The sequence below is a fragment of the Saimiri boliviensis genome, chromosome 16 (genome assembly GCF_048565385.1).
Source record: "Saimiri boliviensis isolate mSaiBol1 chromosome 16, mSaiBol1.pri, whole genome shotgun sequence".
Taxonomy (NCBI): Eukaryota; Metazoa; Chordata; class Mammalia; order Primates; family Cebidae; genus Saimiri; species Saimiri boliviensis.
In genome coordinates, this window is record NC_133464.1 from 16,334,229 (window position 1) to 16,361,361 (window position 27,133).

Sequence of the window (27,133 nt, forward strand, 5' to 3'; positions counted from 1 at the left end):
TTGGGAGAGCCAGCAGCTGGCTGGCTGGAGTGTGCCTGGATTCTGACCTCTATGCCTTATCCATTTTGATTGTCTCTGACCCTGGCACCCTCTTATTTTCTTCTATGGTACCTTCCCCATTGTGTTTGCTGGTCCTGTGGTTAATCCTCATTTCTGTTTGTGGGCACCCCCACCCATTGCCAGCCCCCAGAACCCTCCCGACTCTACCTGTTTTCCCTTGGGGGCTGGCATCTGCCTCGTGACTTCTGCCATCCAAATCTGCACTGCCAGCTCCTGTCCCCCGACACTTAAGAAATTTCAAACCCAAAAGACTCCTGCTACCTCCCCGAGGAACTCAGTATCCCAAAGCCCGCCCACATGTCCTTCACTGGGACACAAGTTCCCTGTTTCTGGAAAAGATTTTGTGCTTCCTCCTCATGCCCAAGGCTGAAGCTTGACCCCACATCTGGAGAGTAAAGAGAGGTACAAAATGCTCCGAACTGGAAATCACATAGGGCCTGGTTCAAATCCCTGCTCTGCCACTTGGATGCTATGGAGTCATTTCAAATCTCTGAACCTATCTCCTCAACCACAAAATAGAGAAAATAAGAACTTTTTCATGACATGATGGTAGGGATTGGTGGCATAGCTGCTGGAACACGCTTGGCTGCAGGGTTCTCAGTCAGTGCCCCTCCCTCCCTTCTTCATTGTCCTTTTCACTCTCTGCCTGCCAGCCTTTCCTGTCAACGGCCTCACCCTTCCTTTCTGTTCCATTCCCAGAGCCAACAGAGTCTGGCCCCCAGTTGAAGTACAGACTCCACAACAGCCTCCTGGAAGTTTCTCTGTCCTCACTGGCAACATATTTACACCCATTGTGTTTGGATTGAAATTAGCAGGATCAAACTCAACTCTGCCATGTACCAGCCATAGGAAAAATAAAACTCTCTAAGCTTCAGCTGTCACATCCACAAAACGGGCCCAATCTCATAGGGTTGCTTGTAAGAATTAAGGGAAACACTTGTAAAGAACTTGGCATAGTGCTGGGCACATATTACCACTCTAGATTACCAGATTACAAATCATAAACATCTACCCTATCATTTTCCTAACTCAGAGAACTCCAAGGCTTTCTCCTTCCAACCACACCCCACAGCCAAGATACCTTCAGGAAAAAGAACAAATTACTTATTTCGGCATTCGGGCCCCCCGTAATACAGAGGTAACACTCTATAAAAAGCATTACCCATCATGCCTTTCTAATTAAAAGGGATTCTCTTCCTCTCATTTGACTTATCAAAATAATGAGCCATTTCTAGAGATAAGGTCTTTGGAAAGCATTTGAGAATTGTTTATGGCTTGGGTCAGAGAGGGAAAGGAGGGGAAACAGCTTAGGAAGATTGTTTTTGTTTCAGCTTTCCAGAGGAGAGGGCCTTCAGGGCAGAAGCAAGGGGTGATAGCTGCAGGACCAGAGAGAAACACACCTCCAAGGACGTGCTGAGAAATTGCTGCCAAAATCTCAAGGAGTTTTAAAGAACACGATGTCTGAGAAACACTGGAATACAGTCACCTCATGAAGAGCTGAGCAAGCGTCCAACCGGAAGAAATCCGAGAGGAGTAGAGCTTACTGCTGCTCTGAGACCATGTAGGTCAGGGACCAGGATACCCATCTGCCCTATGTTCTAGTGACCACAAGTCACCAGAGCAACTGATGCTCATGATACAGGAAGGTTGTAGGACTCTCGGTCAGCGTTTGCTATTGATGAACTAATAGAGGCTGGTGGTGTTTTCTGTTAACTAAACCCCTCATCGAAATTGGTTTGTTAAATTGGGCCAGTGGAGCTGGACTGACTTGTAGGGTTTCTTTCCCCCACGGCTGGTGGAGAACTCAGTGCCAGGTGAAGCATGATACAGCACTTCCTGCAAGTAACTCAATTCTCTTGGACCAGAGCACATCAGACACCAGGGTGACCTCAACCTAAAAGCATACGGAATGACATCCTGCCACCCAACCTGCTCTCCTCCCTTCCTCCCTGTCCCTCGATGGATCACACTCAACTCTCTTCCATCACACTGCTCCTGCTTCTCCTCCTGCCTGAAATGCTCTGAGACACAGTGAGGTCATCAGAAACCAGACATACATCCCACTTCTTCTGCTTCCTAGCCTGTGGAGAGGCATTAATATAAGCTCTCTGCTTCATTTTCTTTCTCTGTAAAATCAGGGTACCTATTTTAATGATAGGTTATAGGGATAAATGGAGTAATGCAGGCAAAATGCCTGAAACAGGGCACAGTTTGTAGCAGGCAGTCAATAAGTGTTCACTCCATTCCCACCGTACATGTTAATGTCTTTATGTCTAGACAAATACCACAGATGCCTGAGGGTACAATTCCAGTCTCATCTCATTAAGGAACCTCTAGTTAAACCTCCTAATCCTAGTCATCGTCTCCCATTCTGAAGTCCTACTTAGCTTAATAGCTTTACCACTAACTCAGGCACATCAACTGCCATTGCTACTCATCTAGTCTGACACAGATGTCTTGTTTGGCTAATTCAATATATGTTTCTGAAGGGGACAGCTGGTGTCAATGACAATTCTGTCTCATCATTCCAGCTTCCTAATGGATCTATCATTGTTATAAATGCCCAATATATTTGTGTGAGTAAAGGAGTGAGTGAAAAAAATCCCAGTGCAAGGGTAAAAGGTCATTTGTAGGTATAATCCCTACTGGATTATAATTTTGTTGACTTCTTATAATCCAGTAGGCATTGAGCATCCTACTTATAATCCAGTAGAAGTTGAGCCTTCAAATTTCTGAAGCAGTTCAATGGTGGTTAGCATGGAAGAGAGTATAGTGGAGTAGAGATGTTGAAGGTGAAAAGTAAGAAGAAGAGAAAGGCAATGTTTTAAGAGAGGCCAGTCGGGAGCTTAAGCTGGTCTCATGGAACTGCTACAGATTCTAAGTTAGACAGGAGGTTGACAAGCATTACTGCCTGAGCTCTGCCTCCATCAGATCAGCAGAACCATTAGGCTCTCATAGGAGTGGGAACCTGTTGTGAACTGCACATGCGGGGGTCTAGGTTGCATAATCCTTATGGGAATCTAATGCCTGATGATCTGAGGTGGAACGATTTCATCCGCCAACTATCCCCCCACCTTCTATGAAACCAGTCTCTGATGCCAGCCAAAAAGGTTGGGGACACTGTTGCTCTATATGGTGAGGAAGACAGTTAGCTGTCCAGCAAAACTTAGTCTCAGTTACTTTCACTGTCAGAGAGCTATGGTTGGCTACATGGTCGTCTTGCCAGGGCCTGCATTTCCAACCCTCCTTGCTATACGAGGTGGCTGTTGGACAAAGTTTTCACCAATAGGTTGTGAGTAAAAGTGATGTGTGTGGTATTTAAGGTGGGACCCTTACGGTAGTGAATAGGTCTCTCCCATATTTTCTCTTTTCCTTTATGGCTGGTTAGGACCTGGCTATATCAGTGACTCAGCCTTGTCTATGCAATTCTAAGGCCCTAGAACCTAAAGAATGGCAGAACCACCACAATATGGAAGAAATATGGGCCTTGAATGACTGTGGAACACCCCTACATCCTGTGATGAGACAGCAGTAAGCTTTTTGCTCATTGGTCTAGGCCATATGGTTAAAAGCCATATGATTGTTGGGTCTCTTATTACAGCTTAGCTGCTACAACCTCATTGACACATTATATGTGCACCTATGGAATATATCTCTTAGAATGTTTTTCAAATAAAAAAGATAATAGTGTACAAAATAGTACAGCAAGGATTTGTGTTCCTACTAAGTAATATGTTTTGAAGACTTTTTCAAGTCACGAGTGTGTGTGTTCTTGATACAGATGATAGATAGATAGATATAGTAATTCTACCTTATTTCCAAACATACAGTATTTCACAGTATCAATGAACCATAGTTCATGTAACCAATTCCCTCTCTAGAGTTCCTCATTGATTAGCAGTGTGATTGTTTGTCCTTTTTGCTATTATTACTGCTACTGACATGAGCATCCATGTATATGACTCTGTTCATATGCCCAAGTATTTCTCTAGAATGAATATCTAGAAATGGAATGACTGAGTTGAACCATTGTGAACCTTTAAGAATGTAATATATATTTATGGATTATCCTCCAAAAGCCTAAATCAATTTATATTCCATAAATCTATTTATTTGCTTGGTGCGTGTCTCCTCTCCTCTCTTCCCAGAATGTAAGCTCCCTGACAGCAGGAACCTTGTTTCACCTTTACACATACTATTATGCACTGTGATAGTGCATGGTTCCCTAAAACACTGACGATATTAGAAAGCTTTAAATTTCATTCAGCTAATAGGAAAAATAGAGAGAAGAAGTCAGTGTAGAAAGAATGGGAAAAAAACTAGAAAAATAAAAAAGTAGCTGGAATCTAGTACTAACAAAAACCACCAATGCCCATGCTTTGTGTAATTCTGAGTCATGTGGATTCTTCAGACCAGCACCAAAATTTTCAGTCCTAATCCTGCAATTCCTAACATCCCATTGCTTTCCTTCTGCCTTCCTCCCAAACCAGCCAGGTACTGCTACAAGTTATTCTTTCCTATGATCATTATACTATGAGATTACAGTCTGCCTACACTTATCTGGTGACCACATGACCTCAGGTGATCCTGAAGATGAGCTGTAGTGCACCAGTGAGTTTGACTTTACATTATTAAGATTCAGCTGCACTGTCTCCATAGCAGAAGGCCCACTGTAGCTGCAAGGGACAAGCAATCCTTTATGCCGGTGTATTCCTCGACTGCTTTTTGGGCACAGACAGGAGAATAAAACTTCCCCATCATTTCCTACTCTAATAGATACATGTGAAATATTCATTCACCAGTGCATGCTTTTGTGCTAAGTCCTTTAAACAGACCTTATTGGTGAATTATTGACAGAAAAGAATATTTGGGATATAAAGAGGTCTGATGTAATAAGAGAATGATTGTGGGGAGGAGGAAGAAAAGATAAGATAGACGTTATGTAAAGGGAAAAAGGTCATGGGTTGACTTGGGTCAAGCCCCAGATCTTCCCAGTTATTGTGTGATTTTGCAAAAGATATTGCATCTTGTTAAGCCTCAGGTTTTCCATCTTTTAGAGAAGACATACTCATTGAGTGTCTCCTATGTGCCAGGCTGCATTCTAGGTGCTTGGGATATAGCAGAAGGCAAAACAAGGTTCCTGCCATCAGAGAGCTTATATTCCAGGGAAAGAGAGGGAAGACAGACACCAAGCAAATAGAAAGATTTATTTATGTATTCAAGAAATAGTTACTGCCTTCCTACTTTGTGCCAAAGACCACTCCAGAAGCTTTGTTTTGTTTTTAAGAAATCGCCTTCCAGGATTGTTTTAAGAATTGTATCTGCGGCCGGGCACAGTGGCTCACACCTGTAATCCCAGCACTTTGGGAAGCTGAGACGGGCAGATCACCTGAGGTAGGAGTTCAAGACCAGCCTGACCAACATGGCGAGACCCTGTCTCTACTAAAAATACAAAATTAGCTGAGCGTGGTGGCACATGCCTATAATCCCAGCTACTCAGGAGGCTGAGGCAGGAGAATTGAATTGCTTGAACCCAGGAGGTAGAGGTTGTGGTGAGGCGAGATTGCACCATTGCACTCCAGCCTGGGCAACAAGAGCAAAAACTCTGTCTCAAAAAAAAGAATGATGTCTAATACAAAGAAGGGGATAGTTTACAATGTGTAGTATACCCTGAGTAAACAGCAGCTAATATTATGATTTCTTCTATGTGTCTCTTCTCCCTCTCCTTTCAAGAAATATTTTGTTTGCTTATTTATTTTCTTTTTTTAGATTATACTTTAAGTCTGGGGTACATGTGTAGATCGTGCAGGATTGTTACACAGGTATACACATGCCATTGTGGTTTGCTGCATCCATCCCCCCGTCACCTACATTAGATATTTCTCCTAATGTTATCCCTATTTATTTATTTTCTTTATGTGCTTGCTTATGTGTTTATTGACTTCTTCATTAATTGCTGCTCTAGCTATAGTTTAGCATTTTGTCTTCGCATGTTGCTTCTGGCAGGCTTTGCTTGTTTAGAATGACATGCAGAGCCACAGTCGAAACTTGGTCTGCAGCTGCACTCAGACCTCTTAAAACTAGGAGGCAAACCATAGGAAAAGAACGGATATCCAGACTCCTTCATCAACTCTTCTTCAACCTACAGCAGGGCCTGTAATCAGCGTCTTAGTCTCTATTGTTGCATAGTGGTTTGATGGATGATCCTGGCTGGGGCTACTTTTTTGGTAGATAACGATCTAGCAGGGAGACTTGGAAGATGGAGACATGAAGGGACAGGGACAGGGTGGCTGAGAGAACAGGCAGCTTCATGGAGTTAGAGAAGGCAGAGTCAGAGATGGCCATGGCGCCCACTCATCCATTCCCATACCAATTCTCCCAGTCAAGTCTGATGAGATGTTTTCTCTGACCTCCCCAACCCCAAGTCTGAGTTGGCTAAGCCTGCAACTTGTTTCCAGAGGACATGCCATAGATCTTATTATACTCCAGGATACATGGAGACCCTTCCTGGTACTTACCATACTGTATGGCAATTGCCTGATACTCATCTTGACCCCACTCCTGACTATCAGCAATTTGAAGCCAGTAGTGGTGTCTTCACTGCTGCACCCTCTATGTCAAAGACAGAACTTCATGTAGTTAGGCCCTCAATAAATGTTCATTACATAAATGAAAGAAGGCAGAGACAGATGAAGAAAACAGAAGAGTTAACAGAACAAAGGCATTGAGGTAAGGTATAGGTAGAAAGTGAATCTGCAGGAGTGAAAAAGCAACTTTGACCTTCAAATGGTAACTCTCCTTCAACAATACCACGTGGACAAAAGGGCCAGTCAGAAACTCAGACCAGGACAGAGCCACAGACAAGAACCTTAGACCCGGATGCCCTTTCCTATCTGCCTCTTAATCTACTTGATCTTGAACCATTTAGATAGGCCTATTGTGTAAATGGAAATGAGTCAGGTTGATCACACCTTATCTGTAGAACTTTCTTCAGCTCCACAAAGTCAGACTTAATGTTTGGGGCCAAAGATCTAGAAATCTTCTCTTGGCCCAGCCTCCCTCATTTTCTAGAATGCATGTAGAAACCTTCAAATAGACAATCTCAACTGATAATAGTATTTTTCTCTTTTAAGCACCTTTTTGCAAGCAGCTCCAATTTAAATGATAAAGAAAAATTGATGGCATCCTCTTTATTATCTTATTAAACCATACTTCTGTTAATGATGATTCACTGAAGGGCCACAAAAAGCTATACTGAAAAATTCTGTGGCATATTAATGTGCTGAGCATCATACCACACTTAGCTCCTGATATAATTTTAAGTTTCCTCTGGGGGAAAAAACAGTTTCTCTGGATTCTTTTTATAAAAAGCACCTTGAAAAAGCTTTCAGATACTCAAAGACATGAATCTTGTTCTGTTCCCTTGTGTATATCTGATTTAAAGGTTAATAAGTAATTAGGAAGAACACTCATCCAAAAATTACCAATTAATATGCCATCATTTTCATTAAAAATGCTATTAATTATATTGTTGTACCAATGTCTTGGACTGGCTAATAAAAAGTTACCTAAAGCAGTTCTAAATCTTTCAGAGAGAAAGAGAAATGAATCAAAATCGATCACTTTGTAACATTATGATTTGGGTTGGAGAAATCAAACAAAGGAGAGGAAATGAGTGTCTCAATTATTTAACATGAATAGAATCTGACAGAGTTCCATGGTTTATTTTATGTACTGAGTCATTATTACTAAGAAAACCTAATAAGATATCTTGGCAGATATTTAATGTGGAAGTTTGACAAATAACAGTTCTTTGGTTCTTGTGATATAAAGCAGTTCTTTATAAATGAGATCATACTTTTAAACTATTCAGATATATTTTGTTGGTTTCCTAGGAGACTGTAAATGCAAAGTTATGACCGAAGTATGCTATGTATTTAAACTCTGTTCTATACCTTAAATGCTAGTATTAGTTACTTATTAAAAATTCACAGGATTTCAAAGTTGAAGAGTTCATGATTAAAATTGTACCATCCCTCCAAGAACCCTACTAGATTTAATGTATTTTAACAGTTTTATGAGTCTCCCTACCGTTGCTGTGCTCTCACCGTCCTCTCCTGTCATCTCCTGCCTGAATCAAACATCTATTTCTATTGTGATCATTATGGCTAAGCTGGGCAGCTGGGTAGGGTTTGATAAAGATGACTACTGTGCAAGTTGCAGCTCAACATCCTTTTGATATGTAACAAACTATAATGGGAATACTTGTCATGAATGAAATGAACCAAGTATGGTGCTAAGAACTACCAAATCAACCCAGGCACAAACTAACGATTTTCTGATGCATCATAGATATGTAATCGTTGCTAGGCAACCAAATATTTCAACCCTGGCACAGGGGAAAACTTGTATTGCTAAGCTGGGATTGGCCACTTTAGCAATTATTTCTGCATGGGACTGTCTATTAGTATCTTTAGAATAGAAAAAAAAGAAACTCTTAAAAGACAATCTGAAGACTAATCCCAGTCTTGCACCTATTTGAGCAGTTCTTGAGATGGAAACTTTTATCCCTCAAGGCATGTTTGTATCTTCTTCCTCATATTGAACAAAGATGTGTCTTCCCACAGATCTCATTCATTGGCCCTGTTCTTTACAAAGACCAAGTTACTTCCACTTCAATGTACCAACTCTGAATATTTGTAGAAGGCTATCATGTCTTCTCCGAATCTTTCTTTCTCCAGAGTAAACACATCCAGTTCATTCATTTCCATTTTTTCACACACTACTTACTTTCTCCTCACGATGATACCATAATATTTCAGACTGACAAGAACTGGGTGGTGGTTGTGTTGTTTATAGTTATAGTTAATGACATATAGGCTGCTGCATAGTTGGACACTGCAATTAGCATTGTCACAAGAATAAAAAGTCAAAGGGCGTAGGGCAGGTGCTCGATCTTTTTTTATCCTGACTTGGGAAATGTAATCTATGAGTTAACATAGTGTTTGTGCCTTATTTAAACATTGTATGACAAATGAAAACTTTAAGTAAGACCTTCAGGGATAGTTACTAGATTTATGCAGTGTAAGAACCGTTTCAGAGTATGTGATATAATTATCTCAAGCAACGTTTTCTAAATTTGGCCATGCAGCTAAATTATTGGAGAGCTTCTAAAGATACAGATTACTGGGATCCATACTCAGACCTACTGACCAGTTGTCTCCGTAAGTCCCCAAAGGAACAGCATTTGGCAGCCACTGATGCAGAGTAAATAATATGAAGGTCTGTCTTCCCACTTAGCTAAATTCTACCTCACCCGTAATGCTCTCTGCTATGACATATTTTGGTTGTTTTTGCAGCTAATACTTCTATTTTCTTAAAAAGTCTCTTCAGCTAATAACTGGTACACATGTTTTAGTATTTAATTGTAAATTTTGCGTGGCTACTTATCTCCTAGTTAGTTTATAAAATCCCTAAGAACAAGAACTGAGTGCTATGTTTCCACGTGTCTTGCAAGGAGCATGGCACAATATTGAACACAGAGTCATTGGTCAGTTGGTGAGGGGTTTTAGAGCCAGTGTGAGAAAAAAGAAAATAAAGGAAGGTAGATATAGGAGCTTAAGCTAGAAATGATACACATATCAGAGAAACACAAGATTTCAATATTAATTCAAAATAAAAATCAAATTCAATGAATTGAAGCTTACATGAGATGAAAAGGTAGGAGAAAGTTGAAAATAAAAGAATGAAACAAGATAGCACAAAGAAAAAAAGCAGGAGTGGTATACTCATGTTAAAGAATAAATTGAAGAAAATTGGGGATTCGGGGAAAGGATGGGAAGGCAGTGAGGGGAAAAAGACTACAAATGGGGTTCAGTGTATCCTGCTAGGGTGATGGGTGCACCAAAATCTCACAAATCACCACTGAAAAACTTACTAATGTAACCAAATACCACCTGTTCCCCAAAAACCTACGGAAACAAAAAATATTAAACAAAAACAAAAATAAAGAATATATTGAAAAAAGGTTAATTGCATATTGATACAAGACAGAGCCATAAAAAAGCCGAGACTCAGGAAACAGTAAGCTCAGAATAACACAGCATCATTCTATGAAATACAAGGAAACATGTGAGGAGTATTAAAATTTCTTGCATCACCATAACTCTCTGGCAGGTCAAGGGGACAAACAGAAATCATTACAGACATAAAGAACTTGAATTATTTAATGTTTGGATAAATATCTGCACATTGATATAACCTTGTACCTTAAGAACAGGAAATGCATCTTCTCAGGTGTTGTGTACCAGGTACAAACATTGATCATAATCTGGACCAAAAAATACTTCAGTGCATTTCTAAAGTAAAACTGCACCTTATTATCTTAATAATAAAATACTAATATAAGCTACTAGTAGAATTTCAAAGGAAAAAGAAAACCCAGATTACTTGGATATTTTAGAATTGGTTGCATAAATAATGATCGAGTCAGTCAAGCAAGCTAGAAAATAACAAAAGTGAGAATATTATTTAACAAAAATCTATAAGATACAGCCAAAACCGTTTTTTTTTTGTTTTTCTTTTTTGTTTTGTTTTGTTTTGTTGTTGTTGTTTTTTTTTTTTTGTAGTAGATTTACAGCCCTAAATACTTTACTGAAAAAAGTGTTATGAGAGCAGAACTAAATATTCTACGCAGAAATTAGGGGTAAAACAACAAAACAATTAAAAAGAAAGCTGGAGAAAGGAAATAATAAACACAAAAGTAAAAATAAGAATAATGATGATGAGATAAAATAATTTATCTTTTGTAGAATTGGCAGTTAAGTCCGAGAACAGGTTCTTCAAATAAAACAGACACACCACACTCTGGCAAATTTAATTTAAAAAATAAAAGGAAAACAAATACGTTATAAATTATCTACATAGTCATAGGGAGAAGACTGACTTAAAGTCAAATAATTTTAAGTGATAAAATTGAAAATCTGGGTGAAATAAATAATTCCCTGAGAAAAATGTAAATTGAGATGAACTTAATGAGAAGAAATCCTATGGGAAAATAAAGAAGAAATTATAGTATGTATCAAGAAGTGACTGTTACTTCAAGTGAAGTTTTCAGAAATTTCGGGAAGACCTGAGGCTGACCGAGAGAGGAATTTGATCTCGACCGCTTTCTTCAATTTAATTACGGAAGTGGGCTTACACTTCATTTAAAAACGAGCTAGGTTTTTATTTAGAATTGAAACTGGAAATAAAAAATAATTCTAGAAAACAAATGATCAAATAGAACTTTCTGTTTAAAATGGCAAAGAAAAAGTTAAGGAGACTGAGGCCAATCTCAAGAGGAACCAAGGGAAATCCTGTGACAGGAGTTTCAATTACACAGGATACGTTTAGTAGGATTTTCTATAGAAGCAGTCCAAGGTAAGTGAGCTCAGAGAAGAAACCAAGTTCTCCCCAAGCTTGGCTTTACACCCAGCTCCCGAGTGATTACAGCAAGAATGGCCCTAGAGAACACGAGGGTAAAATGACCAGCAGTGCAAATGGGGCCAGGAGAGATGTGTCCTCATAGGAGGAAAGGGTCGTTTCCCTCTTCGAGCAATCACTCTTTTTTTTTTTTTTTCTGAGACACTGTGTTGCTCTCTTACCCAGGCTGGAGTGAATAGCATGATCTCAGCTCCTCAGCTCACTACAACCTCCACCTCCCAGGTTCAAGCGATTTCTCTTGCCTCAGCCTCCTGAGTAGCTGGGATTACAGGTGTGTGCCATCAGGCCCAGCTAATTTGTGTATTGCTAGTAGAAATGGAGTTTCACCAGGTTGGCCAGGCTGGCTTTGAACTCCTGACCTCAAGTGATCCACCTGCCTCAGCTTCCCAAAGTGCTGGGATTACAGGCATGAGCCACTGCACCTGGCCCAAGGAATCACTCTTGATGCCACAAAGGTAAAGAGCAAATGGAGATGGGATGCGTATTACTCGATCCTTTTAATAACCTGTCATGACGTATCATCTTTTCCAATATTAATAATTCTACCTCAAGACATATTGTAAATCCACACGTCTCTCTACCTTTGCCCCCTCCACCCCAGCTGGGCAGCATTGTCAGTAACGTGAGTTATGCAGAGGCTTTGGAATGGAACACCTGGCTCTGCCTCCTCCTGCCATTCCTCCTCCGTGCCGACTGGCCTTCCCATAAGACAGATCAGAGCCTGTCATCCCTGTGCTCAAATCTTAGTGCTGAGCATGACATTCAAACACCTACACAGCTTCTCTCTTACTCATGATGTCAGGCCTCCTGTTTCCAGGAATTGGCACAGCGCTTTTATCTCCAAGCTTAGAGCTTTTTCCCCTGTGTCTGGGAAGCCTTCCTCTCTTCTCCTTCAGGTCTCAGCTCAGAAAGCAGCTCCTTGGAGAATGCATCACAAGCCACCCTTTCTGTAAAAGTCTTCCCCCATCACAATGTTTTCTATCAGAGTACCTTGCTCCATTTCCTTTCTAGTACTTCTCATAGTCTGTAAAGACATAATTGTTTGGTGGGAAAGAGGGTTGTTTCTACTGATTTTTTGTGTGTGTCACTTCCCACTGGAATGAAAATCCCACCAGGTCAAGAAACTTGTCTGCTTTTAGGACATGCTGTTTTTCCAGTGCCGTGCCCACTTCCCGTCATACTGGGGCACTCCAAATTTCATAAATAAGTTACACAATTTTCAGAAATTTTGATTATTGTATTAGTTTGTTTACTTTTGCTAAAGAGCAAACTGAAGCACGATGAAATTTTAATGAGCTTATTTCAGCAAACAGTGATTCAAGAAATGGGTAGGTCCAACCCAGAAGTGGTTTGGGAGCTCCACCAGGGACTGCAAGGGGGAGATTTTTATAGGATAAACATGGAAGTAATGCAAAGAAAATATTTGACTGCAAAGAAAATATTATACAGTTGCCTTATTTGATCTATCCTGTTAGAAATTCCCTGGTTATATAATGACATATTTGGTTGTTACTTCTGATTGGTTGGAGGTTAAGTTGTACTCTTTAATATAGACAGTTACAAGAAATTGCTCAAGTTAAGTTTTGCTTATGTTTGCAAATCAAGCAAGGTTAAGGTCACCTCTGAGGTCTCACTGGCTATGTCTCCTCATGGATTCTTTAGGCCTGGTCGTCTCCATTTTAATTTACTCTACCACTGTGTTGGAATGTTGCTGATTCCCCCATTAGACTAGAAGGTTCATGAAAGCAAGCTTCCCGCCTCTTCTCTGGTCACCAAACATAGTGCTTGACACTTAAGAGTGGCTCAACAATTATTTGTAAAGTAAATAAATGAATAAAGATATTTAAAGTTCCCTAGAAAGTGAAATGTCGTTCTCCTTGACTTTATAAACCACTCAGAAGATTCCAGACCCCCTAGAATTCTTCAGTAAGATATTTTTCAGATATCCCAGCTCCTGTTAACAACTGAAAGTTAGCAGGAATGGAGCAGAGGCTGTGTGATTTAAATGCCTCCAGTGAGGGCTGCTACTGATTAATTTGAGATCCCAAGCATCTGGGTCAGTGCCTAGTTTCATGGCAGGTAGGCAAATGATAATTTTAGTGTCATTATTAACGATTTTACTAAGAGCTGGGAGCGCTTGAAATATTCCTCCAAATGAGATTTGAGATGTAGACCAGATGGTCACTTTTAAAAAGCCTCCAAGTATTCTATTCTACTTTATATTAAGATTGATTACAAATGTATCTAAGCACCCACAACACTATTCAGTAAAAAATTAGACACATGATATATATTTTTAAGAATAAGAAATGCCCCATTAAGATGATGATAATCTAAATGAAATACAAACATCCCTAAAGTTGAATCTAGCCATTCTGTTTTGCTTTAACTAGGTTAAGGCCTCTAAGTCATATTCTTTTTCTCCTTTCCCTGGCAATGTATTATGTTCTATGCGGCTTAATATTGCATGGGTACAACCTCAGGCATAAGAAAATGGCTTCATCAGTCATAGCTCCAAAATGCTGTTTGGTCAGGCAGGCTTAGGTAAGTTTGATCACAAATAAATATGTCAATAACTACTCATTCCCCGAATCCCAAAGGTCAGTGCTCAGAGGAGGATTTGTCCTAGGAGTATCAGCTTTATTCTTCTTGGTCATGATGGCGCTAAGAAAGACTAATATACACTGGACTATAATCTTTGAGCCAGAGGAAATTGAATCAAACCAAGTGGAAAGAATGTGCTATTTAGTATTAGCAGGGTCAGTTAATGGAAAAATTGTAAAATAGGTGAAGTTCATCATTGGTCTAGCTCCTGCAGAACAAACCTGGTCTCCCCAGCTTCAGCAGCATTCTAAACCCTGGCCTTGGTTTAGACCTTAGCATTTTCTGCCAGCTTCTCTCAGCTTCCTGGGGACTTGATCCTGTGCACTGAAACAAAGCCATTCTAGGTCTCGAGGTTTCTGGCTGGGCTCTGTTCTCCCCACTCTCAAATGGATATTAGCTTATTAGCTTATTTGATGGATCAAGCTGTCTTCATTTGCTAACAAAAAAAGGCTAGAGGAACTTCTTGGGTCCTCTCAAGTAACATGTGGATTTCATGGTGACTTTGTTAAGACAAACTCTTCCAGTGTGCATGACTCAAATGAGTGAGTCTGCTGCTATTGATTTCAATCCAAGTAGTGTGGACAGATAGATCCCTGCCTTTGAGTTTTATAGAGCAGTAATATTTAATAAAACAGAGTGGGGCTGGGCGCGGTGGCTCAAGCCTGTAATCCCAGCACTTTGGGAGGCTGAGGCGGGTGGATGACAAGATCAAGAGATCGAGACCATCCTGGTCAACTTGGTGAAACCCCGTCTCTACTAAAGATACAAAAAATTAGCTGGGCATGGTGGCGCGTGCCTGTAATCCCAGCTACTCAGGAGGCTGAGGCAGGAGAATTGCTTGAACCCAGGAGGCGGAGGTTGCGGTGAGCCGAGATCGCGCCATTGTACTCCAGCCTGGGTAATAAGAGCGAAACTCCGTCTCAAAAAACAAACAAACAAACAAGCAACAACAACAACAACAAAAAATAGAGTGGGAACCTGACATAGAGTTGCCCATTTATTTTTTCTTTTTGCCAAGTAAAAGCATTACGGAAAACGAACAAGAAGACTCACTTACTAAGACAATCATTTTATACAAGAAATGAACATAGGCCAGGCAAGGTGGCTCACGCCTGTAATCCCAGCACTTTGGGAGGCCAAGGTAGGTGGATCACCTGAGGTCAGGAGTTCAAGACCAGCCTGGCCAACATGGTGAAACACTGTCTCTACTAAAAAAAAGAAAATACAAATAAATAAATAAATAAATAAATAAATAAATAAATAAATAGCTGGGCCTGGTGGTGGGAGGCTGTAATCCCACTTACTCAGGAGGCTGGGGCAGGAAAATCTCTTGAACCTGGGAGGCAGAGGTTGCAGTGAGCTGAGACCATGCCACGGCACTTCAGCCTGGGCGACAAAAGCAAAACTCCAAATCAAAAACAAAACAAAACAAAATAAAACCCATAATAATCACAAGAATAAGAAGCAAATAACCTTGGAATAAAAAACAACCTTTTGTATAAAATTACAGCTAGATCAAGGGACTAAGTTCTAGTGTTCTATATCATTGTAGGATGAGTTAACAAAAATATATAAATTATGGTTTCAAATAGCTGGAATAGTGAATGTCCCAACAGAAAGAAATGGTAAATGTTTGATGGATATGCTAAGTACCCTGATCTGATCACTATATATTATATGCATCAAAACATCACTATGTACCCCACAATATATGTCCATTTAAAAACACAGCCTTTAAGTTGAATGAATCTACCATAATGAGAAAAACGTATTTCAGTGTCCTTATTTCATAGCAGCCTAGTGCAAGTTTTATCAAACCCCAGCATCAGTCTCGAGCCAAGTTTTTGGGAACAGTGAAGTTGCCGGACAAGCCAATCCATGAATTTTAATAACTCTAGCCGACACTTGTGAGCAAGTCTCCACGTGACCTGCTTTCAGGACAGCTGTAAACATGAGTGAGCCTGCAACACCTTTTGACTTGTAAACCAAACAGCCTTCTTTGTAAAAAGGCTTTGGCACTGATGTTTTTCTGTCTGTACAGTAATGGGAAAAACTGAGTAATAGGCAGCCGGAAAAGACATTTGACTTCTTTTGGAAAAGTCAGAATCTAAAAATTTAGATTCTAGGATGTAAGGATACATTTCTTCACTAGCAAATATGGATGTGCAGCCAGTAGCTGTCAGGCACAGGGATACAATAATGCAGTTCCTGCCTCCCAGCCTCACGTTCAGTGAAGGAAATAGAAAGTGGAGAGACGCGGTAGTTAGACGGCATCACGTAAAGGCAATTCCAGGCGTGCTTTTGTGAGCAAATGTGACATTTAAGCAAAGACCAGACTAACATGAAGAACTGAGACTTGCAGTTCCCTGAGAGAAGAGCATTCCAAGTAGAGGGAACAGCCAATGCCAAGGCCCTGAAGAATAAAAAGGGCAGTGTGGCTGGAGCACAGTGGCGGGTGGTGGAGGAAGAGGGCCAGGTGGCTAATCTGTGGGGCCAGAAATGCAGCAGGTGCCACATCACACAGGGCCTTAAGGGACTTTGAATTTCATAAATGAAATGGCAACTACTGGAATGTTTTGAGCAAGAGACTGGCATGCTGTGACTTAGGTTTGGAGTAGAGAAGTGAGAGCTACTAGGCTACTATCATAGTCCATAGGAGACACAATGGTGATTTGGACCAGGATGGTCATGATAGAAGTGATCAAAAGTGCTGCAGTTTAGGATCTATTTTGAAGATAGAGGGAATAGGACTTATAATGGATTGGATATGGCAACAATGATGAGGAGAATGAAGGCAGGTTTCAAGGTATTTGATCTGATCCACTCAAGGAATGGTACCATCTACTGAGAATGGGTCCAACGGGAACACTAGGTTGAGTGGGGAATTAAAAAGTCGTTAGTGGACATATTAAATTTGAGATGTCATTTAAATAAATACCCAAGTAGATATATCAGGTAGGCAGTTGAATACATAAGACTAGAGTTAAGGAGAGAAATCAGGGCTGAGATAAACATTAAGAAATATTCAGCATTTAGAAATGTTTAAAGTCATTGGATTGGATAAAGTCATCTGATAGGTCAACTGGTCTGGTGGCTGGTCTAGCAAGTACAAAGGCTTTAAGGCAAGAACACATTTGGTGAGTTCTAAGAAGAGTAAGCTACCACCGTGGATGTGTAGGGAAGATGTTCAAGGACTGAGTCTAAAGAGAGTCCAGTATTTAGAAGTCAGAAGGAAGACGATTCAGGAAGGGAGACAGAGGAGTGGCCAATGAGGTGAGGGGAAAATCAGATGAGAATGAATCACCAAATCAATGTGAATAAAGACTTTCAAGGATGATTAAGAGCAGTTGATAAATTCACTATGCCCTCAATGATCTCTATTGATGGAAGAAGCAAGGCTGTTATATTCCCAATGTTTAGCAGCACCTGATCAGTATTTATTTGTTTATTTCAGAGGTTAACTATGGCAGTCTACTGGCTGAATCCATCCTGTAGATGTGTTTTATTTGGATTCCAAGGCTTAAAAATATTTTAATTGATTGCCAAGATTCAGAAATTGGGAAGCATCACATCAAAATTTGAATCTCTATTTCTGTTTAACTGTCATTTAGATTATCACAAGGCGGGCAACAGCTGTCTATTGCTGAGTGGCAGCTGCCATCTTTAAAGGGGTCATGAGCTCCTCAGTTAATTTTCTGCTGTCTCCAGCAATTCCTGAGTCTCCCCAACACTGAGAGCTGAGTCATTTGTTCGTATCACCTTCCTGGTTCCTTTGTAGTTTGTTCCCTTTTGTTTAGTTAATGAAAGAAAGAATGAATGAATAAAAGAATGAGTGAGTGAACTAAAGAATATTTATTGGTGAGACATCTGGATGCCAGGAAGGTGAAATGACATAAAGCTACATGTGACAAAGCCAGGGTTCAGATGCTGATTTCCAGGCCAGGACTTTTTATTTTAAATCTTTGCTTCCTATTGTGTCCTTTCTAATCCTAAAATAAAAACAAAAGTTTGACTGAAAGAAGGGTATTGACAAAATGCTATTTTCATTTTTAGTAAGAATATTAAACAAATCCTGTAACATGATAACTATTTCTTTCTCCTTAAGCCTTAATAAGAAACGGTGTCATAAGAACTGATACACAGAGTAACAGAAGTTAGCATCAGTGCCCAAGGCAAAATGAGTAATAAACAAACCTAACTACTAAACATGCAATTAAAATAAAAATTGATATTGTACGCCATTAATCTGTAGGTGAAAATAAGTTTTGCTGTTTTTCTCCGTGAATTATTTTTAGATGTTTTAACCAAAGAATGTAATCATCGAATGCCAGTTTGTCACCATTCTTTTTCGATTCAGTACCAAAGACCCTCTGGAGTTTTGCAAACCTCCTCTCTCTTGCCAAATCCAATAATTAGAATTGAATTAGACTACAGTGTTGGATTTCTGATATTTTCTAGGTGTATATATTATTTGAATGTGTTGAATTGTGTCCCCCAAAATATATGTTGAAGTCCTTACTACCAGTTCCTCTGAATGTGACTTTATTTAAAAATAGGGTAGTTGCAGGTGTAATTTAAGATAAGATCATACTGAAGAAGGATGGACCCTTAAGCCAATGTAATTGGTGTCCTCATAAGAAGGAGAAATTTGGTCACAGACTCAAACACCAGGAAAATGATGTAAAGGGAGACACACAGGAAGATGGCCATCTGAAGAGGGAGGTAGAGACTGGAGTGATGCTGCCATGAGCCAAGGAACACATAGCGCTACTAAAAGCTGGAAGAGGCAAGAATTGGTTTCCACCCCTCTCCCCCAACTACCCCAACCCCAGAGGCTTCAGATGGAGCATAGCCCTATCACCACTTGGACTTCTAGCCTCCAGATCTGGGAAAGAACATATTTCGGGTGTTTTAAACCACACACTGTGTGGTACTTTGTTACGACAGCCCTGGGAAACTGATGCAGAGACGATCTTGTCTAACCCTCAACTGTAAACGGGGCTAGAATGTAGGCATCTTGCTGGAGGAAGCTGTCTCCAGGAAAGTGGCTTTCTCTCTCCAGGAAAAGGGCTTTCTCTGTGATGCATATGTGCCATTCTTCAATGAGACATTTGGAGGTGCCTGATGCCCTGAAAATCCTCATTCCTTTGCTCACTCAAGGCACTAAAACGGATTCCACCTGCTCTTAGGGAGTCATGGTTCTGCTTTTATCCTAAAAACTACATGCTTCTCCTTCCTTAGCATAGAATATCTTAGTATTGGGAGAAATTTGGTTAATCTTGGCTCTGGGAAAATTTGTAAACTAACCCAAAGGTTTCTTTAATGATCATTGGAGCTTCTTAAATGTTTCAGACTTCTCTTAAGACAAAGATTTCTTAACTTGCAATCTATAGATAATTTTTAGAAGCAAACATGAAACCCTTCAGATTGTGAGACTGTAATAGTCTGTGAGTATGGATACTTTTCTGGGTAAAGATTTCTTAGTTTTGATTAATTCTTAAAGGTATTATACTTCCCTAAACCTGAAAAACAACAAAAAAGAAAAGACTAGGAGCTTGGGCCATTGTGGTCAGGTTTGGTACCTGAGGAACAAGGCACTCAGGCATGGGAGTGGATTCTAATAGAAGGGCAGGAGTCTGGACTTAGGCACTGGAGGTGACAATGGGCCATTCAGGTGGGGATGTTCAGTAGGTAGCTTGAGCCACGGTGGTGGCAAGTGAAGGCACACACCCAGATTTGGGATTCATTGCCACAGAGGTGGGAACTAAATGCATGAAGGCAGATAAGCTTTCAGAGCTGATGACTGAACATGAACTAGGAAAGGTTGATCCTGAGTTTTGGGGAGCCTCCATACTAAGGGAGCAAAGGGAGAAAGAGGTGGCATTAGAGGGAACATAGGAAGGGAGGTGAGCATGGTAAAAGAACTAGGAAAACAACACAAGCAAAAAACAGCAGGAGAGAATTCTCCTCGAATGACTAAACCTGCAAAATGAAACGGAGATGTTAAAGGAAAGGGTGAACAACCTGAAAGGAAGGTTTTGGTCTGGAGATCACTGATGGAGCAGCGCTAAGTCCATCTGGAAAAATTGTGAGGGTTTCTTTGTTCACGAATGCATTCTCTGGGGACGACTGCACTTCCGCTCTGTGCCAGATGCCATGCTAGGTGCTGGGACACAAAAATAAGTGAGGCACAATCCCATCTTTCAGAAGCGTATGGGCTTCCACTGGGCATAGATTTCCAGGAGTAAACTATGATGTGGAAGTCTGAAAAGTGTCCAGAGAGGGTGCACAGGGGAAGTGGTTGATATACCCAGAACAGCTGAAGCCAGATGAAAGGGAGATGGACTTGTTTTCAGGAAACAATTGGTGGGCCCAAGGATATTTAAGCTTGAACCTGCCTGTACTCTGTTATACTATAAAACTGGTTTACACATTTCCGAATCACATGGAAACACACGTGCCAACAACGCCTTGGACAAGAACCATTTTTGTTACAGAGACTTAGTAGGTGATGGTATAGTATTTATATGCAGACACAAACAGAAACAAATACAACATATGCCTTACTTTCTCTTGTAGTGTCTCTGTCTTTGGAAGATTTAAATTTCTGCTATCTAAACATGTTTACTCCTGGGGGATTCTATTTTAGAATGGTTTTTGATTTTTTTGAGATGAAGTCTTGCTGTGTCTCCCAGGCTGGAGTACAGCGGCGCAATCACGGCTCACTACAACCTCAACCTCCTGGACTCAAACAATCCTCCTGCTTCAGCCTTCCAAATAGCTGGGTTCACAAGTGCATGCCACCAGAACTGGCTAATTTTTAAAATTTATCTGTAGCGATGAGGTCTCTCTATGTTGTCCAGGCTAGTCTTGACCTCCTGGGCTCAACGAATCCTCTTTCCTTCGCCTCCCAAAGTGCTGGAACTATAAGTGTGAGGCACTGCACTTGGCCTAGAATTTTTTTTTTTGTACTTCAACATACTAACCTTGTTAAACACGAGTATTATTAAGCTATTAAGAATTTTGAAATTAACCACATCAATGATTTATTCAGTAAGAACAGTTAGGCCTGGCGCAGTGGCTCAAGCCTGTAATCCCAGCACTTTGGGAGGCCGAGGCGGGTGGATCACAAGGTCAAGAGATCGAGACCATCCTGGTCAACATGGTGAAACCCCGTCTCTACTAAAAATACAAAAAATCAGCTGGGCATGGTGGCGTGTGCCTGTAATCCCAGCTACTCAGGAGGCTGAGGCAGGAGAATTGCCTGAACCCAGGAGGCGGAGGTTGCGGTGAGCCGAGATCGTGCCATTGCACTCCAGCCTGGGTAACAAGAGTGAAACTCCGTCTCAAAAAAAAAAAAAAAAAAAAACAAAAAATAAAAAATAAAAAAAAAATAACAGTTAGGAGGATGGAATGGATAGTGCTGGCTGGGAGCCACACTTACCTGGAGTCGAGCCCCTTCTCCACCATTCATGAGTTTGGTAGTCACAAGTGAGTTACTTAAATTTTTGAACCTGTATCCACAACTATAAGGATGATTTAATGATATTTACCTGACAGAGTTACTGGAATAGATAATGCGTGCGAAGTACCTGGCATATAGTAAGCTCTATGTGACTACAGTGATTACTACTGATAATAAAAAAGTTGTCTAAGATTATATTTGCAAATCAGGCCAAAATTAATAATATAATTTAGAAAATACTCAAACAATTTCTGCAAAGAATTTGCTTCTATTTAGGAGCCCAGCAGCAATTTAAGAACATGAACTTAAAGTCTACGTAGATTACCTATTGCCATCAGCTAACTTATAGACAGCATCTCATAGGTAAATGAGCAACTTCCACTTGACGTCTTTGAAATTTACACAGACTAGGAGAGTAGGACAAAAGTAGTTTCTGCATCATATGCAGCTTGAATTACCCTGAAGAGAAAAAGCAAGTGATTTACTTGACAATTTGTCAATGTTGCATTATACAACATAGAGTCACACCTGCGCCTCGAAATTCCTGCACAGAACTCCCTGATTTTGAAATCCACTGGGATACTGGCACCAGGGCAACAGCATATGGCGGTACAGGTTGTCCACTGCACAACTCCAGGGGGTGTCAATCACAGAGACTGCGGTGAGAAAGGCACCCCTAGAGTGCAGTACACCCCTGTGCAATCACATCCAGCAGCCCTGAGAGGCTCAGAAACTTCCCTGATGAACATGCAGAACATGCAGTTCAACAGATATTTATTGAGCATCTCTTATGTATGAGACAGTGTCCTAGGTTCCAGGAATACAAGAGTGATCACAACAGACACGGTCCCCATCCACAGAGAGCTTATGTCCTAGCAGAGTGGAGGAGGGAGACAGCTAATAAACCAATAAACAAATAAGCTTCTCTCATATCAAACGCTGGTGTTAGGGGGAGCAATAAAGACACGTGAGAAGGAAATGGGATCCCAGCAACGGCGGAATTACTGTTTGAAATAAGTTTGGCAGAAGGGCTTCGTTCACAAGTTGGCATTTTAAATCAGAAACCTCAAGGGAACGAGGAAACCTGCTCTTTGTGTGGCTGAGGCAAGAGTATTCCAAGCAGAGGAAAGAGCAAGTGCAGATGCCCTAAGGCAAAGCCTGCTTGGCATATTCAGGGGAGAGCAAAGATGCCTGTGTGGAGTGAGCTGGAGGGAGTGGTGGCTGTAGAAAGAAGGCAGGTGGAGAGAGGGGGAAGCGGATCTCCCAGGGCCTAGGCAGCCTTTGCAGTACTGCTGTTTACTCTGAGTGCGGTGAGAAGCCACTGGAAGATCCTGAACAGAGAAGTGACGTCATCTGATGCAGGTGCTAAAAAGAATCTCACTGTACTTGAAATGGATTTTTATTACAAAAGATTATGTCTAAATTTCTCAAAACTGTCTGAACAATTTTCCCCAATACTCTGTTTTTAACCAAAATTAGCAATCCTATTTTTAAAATTCTCTCTTTTTTTTAAAAAGCTGAGTGTGAATTCAAATGTTTAAGCAAATAAATACTTCATGAAAGTGGTAAATACTGACACTTTTAGTCTTAATAAGTATTAAAGTTGATTTATGTGCTCCCTTCCTGATGTTCAATTTGCCAAATGGTTCAGATGAATTCCTATCAATTACAGGAAAAAGAATCTGAAAAGAAAAATCTCAAACATTTTAGCTGTGAGGAAAAACGTTTCATGGATCATAGAAACATCAGAGATACAGTTAACATGGTCAAGGCCTCTACTCCAAGGGAGATGATTGCTCATGAAATAGTTTGCATTTTGTCAAGTTAACCTAACTCGTGGAACACAGCATTCTGGAATGTAACCTGGCCTTCCAGAAAAATTGCTAGACAATGTCTACTGTTCATAACACTGAAACTTCCAAAAAAAAATCATGTTGCTTGCATGCTCAGTGTTTTACATAAAATGCAAGGAGGTACGTGAATAATGCACAAATTTCACAGTAAGAACTGTAATATATTTTCCAAAATGTCGTTTATAAATGCATTTATATATGTATAACTTTCATTCCAAAGAGCTCAGCAAATCACTTTCCACCAATAAATTTAGTACATACTTATGGAAAAGTTTACTCATATTTGTAAATAACATATAACAACAATAAAAAAAAAAGACTCACATTGACTTGTCTTCATACCAACAGGCCAATACAAATTCCTTTCACAGTTATAAATATAAATAAATACTCCACAGTGTTTGCAGAAAATATCTTATAATAAATAATAAAAATATTGTGTCCCCCAAATCTTTTTCCATGTCATGACTAATTTGCATAATTGAGGTACTGTCATTCACACAGCTGATTCCTAAAAGTTTGAACTTGTTAAGAGTTGGACATGAAATCTTGCCTTTAAAGCTAGTCATCAAAATCAGTGGCTATCCTGGGATACTTTATGACAAAGGGAAAGAAACTAATATTGCCAGGTCCTAACTTGTTCAGCCCTGGGCTAAGCAAGTGGGATGCCACGGGTCAGGTAGCCTTTGAAGTAACCTTATGAAGTGAGAATTATTGTATTGATTTTATATAGGAGGAAACTGAAGCCAACGAGGTAAAATAGCTCATCCCAAGTGATGTAGCTTGCCTGGGTCCCAGCCAGCCTTAGTCAAGCTCTGGTCCATCTGACTTCAAAGCCCTTGCTGGTTCTCTCTATTGCACACTGGTTCTCTCTGTTGCACACTGAGTAACATTGTCTTTTTAAAATCTATTATGAAATAAAGTTAAACAGCTTCATAATTATCATTGTCATTATTTTTCTTTTTAGCTACTATTTTTTTAGTGCTTTTCTAATTGGTCTGTCATGTGGAAAGAGCTTGCAATCCTCACAGGGACCTTGCAAGGTGAATCTGCCAGCGAGTTGCTACAGACCGTGCTTACCTCAGCCAGTTTCTCTGCTGAATATCCTACTTTTACTGATGAGGAAACCAAGTCAAGAAGTCGTAAATGACACACCCAAGTAGTTGAGCAGGTATTTAGACTCAGGTCTGTCTTACTCCTCTGCCTGTGGGCTGTTTTCACATTCTTTTCAGTTGCACAGTTTTAAAAATGTGTAATGCTTCACTCAGATTAAATAACCTGAAATTTTACAATTCTGAAAGGGAACTGATAACTTGAGGCTCTATATAACCATGCTTCAACACCTCAAAAAGGCTCCAGCAGGCACTGCTGAAAATGATTTTTAAAGTCCTTTTCTACTTGAATGGTGTTCAACATTCTCACAACTTGGCTCATGATTTTATGCTGAACAAATGGTTCGTGATCCTTTATTCTGGGGGCTGGATTCCTCAAACAATTGTGGTCCTAGTGAATCCACAGTGATGGGAGGGATTACAAGGATCTAGGCGTTGTTGCCCAGCTGATAGTCATGAAATACTTGGCCTTAATAGGTCAGGAATTATTTTCTCCATATGTCTCTAATTTGCCACGGTTTTTTAAAAAACTGGCAAAAAATTGTGATGTTTAATATTAAATATCCAATTGGAGAAGGCTTGGATTAAAAAGATGGAAAAATTGGGGGTGACCTGAAAAATTAATTTATCATCACTGACCTGTTTTCATATTTTGAAGCTTTTATGATCTAGTTTTAAATCTACACTGCCTTTTGTTTTGTTTTGTTTTGTTTTGAGACAGAGTCTTGCTCTATCACCCAGGCTGGAGTGTGTAGTGGCATGATCTCAGCTCACTGCAAACTCTGCCTCCTGGGTTCAAGTGATTCTCCTGCCTCAGCCTTCCGAGTAGCTGGGACTATGGGTGCGCATCACCATGCCCAGCTAATTTTTTTTTCTGTTTTTAGTATAGACGGGGTTACACCGTGCTGGCCAGGGTGGTCTTGAACTCCTGACCTTGTGATCCACTCACCTTTGCCTCCCAAAATGCTGGGATTACAGGTGTGAGTCATTGTGCGCAGACTACCCTGCTTTTTCATAGTGAATGTTTCTATTGCTGACAATCATAGAGGCAAATACAGATTTGGTTTACTTTTTTGACTAAAGGCAAAATAAATACTAATGTATAACCATACTTGTAATGTTATAGTTTATATGAATTGTGTTTCATCCATCTATTCCTTTCCATGTTAGGCAAAACAATTCATCATTTTAAAGTCTACTCTAATAAACCTTTTATAATAAAAAAGGAATAAAACAGGAGTAGGTATTGATGCAGATAACAGATCTAGTTTGTCAAAATTTCGCCCTTAAAAGACTTCTACTGGGCCAGAAATACATTTTTCTGCTTTGAGTGTATTGACAAATTTTCCCTTTAAGATACATTAATATGTAATTTGAAGTCTTACACAAATTATAAATTTTGACTTATGTCTTACAAAAGATAATTTTTTACTTAAGATGAAATTCTCCCAAAGGACAACTCAGTTTCTTTTTGACACCCAAGAATGGGCTAAGGTCACTATTTTGAAAACTAACAGCTCTATAATTTCTCAAATCATATGTCAAGAGCATTGATAAACAATTTTCTTAATTGTTTGGTAAACTTGCTGAAGTCTTGCAGAGATGCAAACACGAGCTCTTTTAACGGATGAGACTTACTTGTTGCTAGTGGAAACAATATTATGCCTGTAGGGCTGCCCTAGACAATCTGGGATTCATAATGTTAGGGCTGAGTATACCCTACAGCATTATGGGTTCACTCATGCCACTTCTAGATCTTTCATTAAATTCTCTCTATCCTCCTAACTCCACCCAACTTAGTATACAACTCAGATGCTTTGAATCTCCAAAAACATTTCTTGAAACAGTCTGTTGGAAACCAGCTCTCTTTTATGGAATCCATAGAAATGTTTTCGCTATCTATTCCTCCCACAAGGCATGTGTCCCTTTATTCTTGCATTGTAGATCCTTGCTGATATGCTGTATTTTCCCTGCCAGACAGCAAGCTCATCAAGGGTGCCATCTGAATCACTTTAGTTTCTTTTGTCATATAACTCACATGAAGTTGATTCTCAAGTATTGAGTATTAAATGTGTACGTAATAATTTCCGTTAGCCATGACACATTTTCAAAGAAGTATTTTAGGAAGTACTCGGTCAAGAAAAAAAAAAGCCATAAGAATAAAAAACTCTTCAAGAGCTAAGTCAGAATAACTGGCACTTAAAAGTGACACATTCAATTTCTTCACCTTTATATAACCTCCAGAAGATCAAATGTTGATAAAATATTTATCTTCAGTTGTCACAAGCCAGACTTTGATTTAAAACTCTTGGGTACATGAATGTCATGCCAGACCAGAAATACATCATCATGTATTTTTAATTTAAACACTGGTATGTAAAAAATTTATATATGCCTGATATGAAAAAATCTGAGTGAAAATCTCCCAACAGTCACCACAAACAAGAACACAGAATCTAAAGGCAATTTTTAAACTTCTGTAAAAGTGCAACAAAAAGCCTTCTGTTTGCAAGTCCAATGTGGTATTGAAATGACACATAAAACACATTCTCTTA

At 40.0% G+C, this 27,133-nt stretch overlaps 1 protein-coding gene and 1 pseudogene across 9 annotated transcripts in view; both read right to left on the reverse strand.

The window, feature by feature from the left end:
* The window catches only part of LOC141581597 (ubiquitin-ribosomal protein eS31 fusion protein-like), a 43,267-nt pseudogene extending 16,139 nt beyond the window's left edge, over positions 1-27,128 (reverse strand).
* Positions 1-27,133, reverse strand: part of MBNL2 (muscleblind like splicing regulator 2) — a 175,019-nt gene that overhangs the window by 93,433 nt on the left and 54,453 nt on the right. The window lies entirely within an intron of this gene.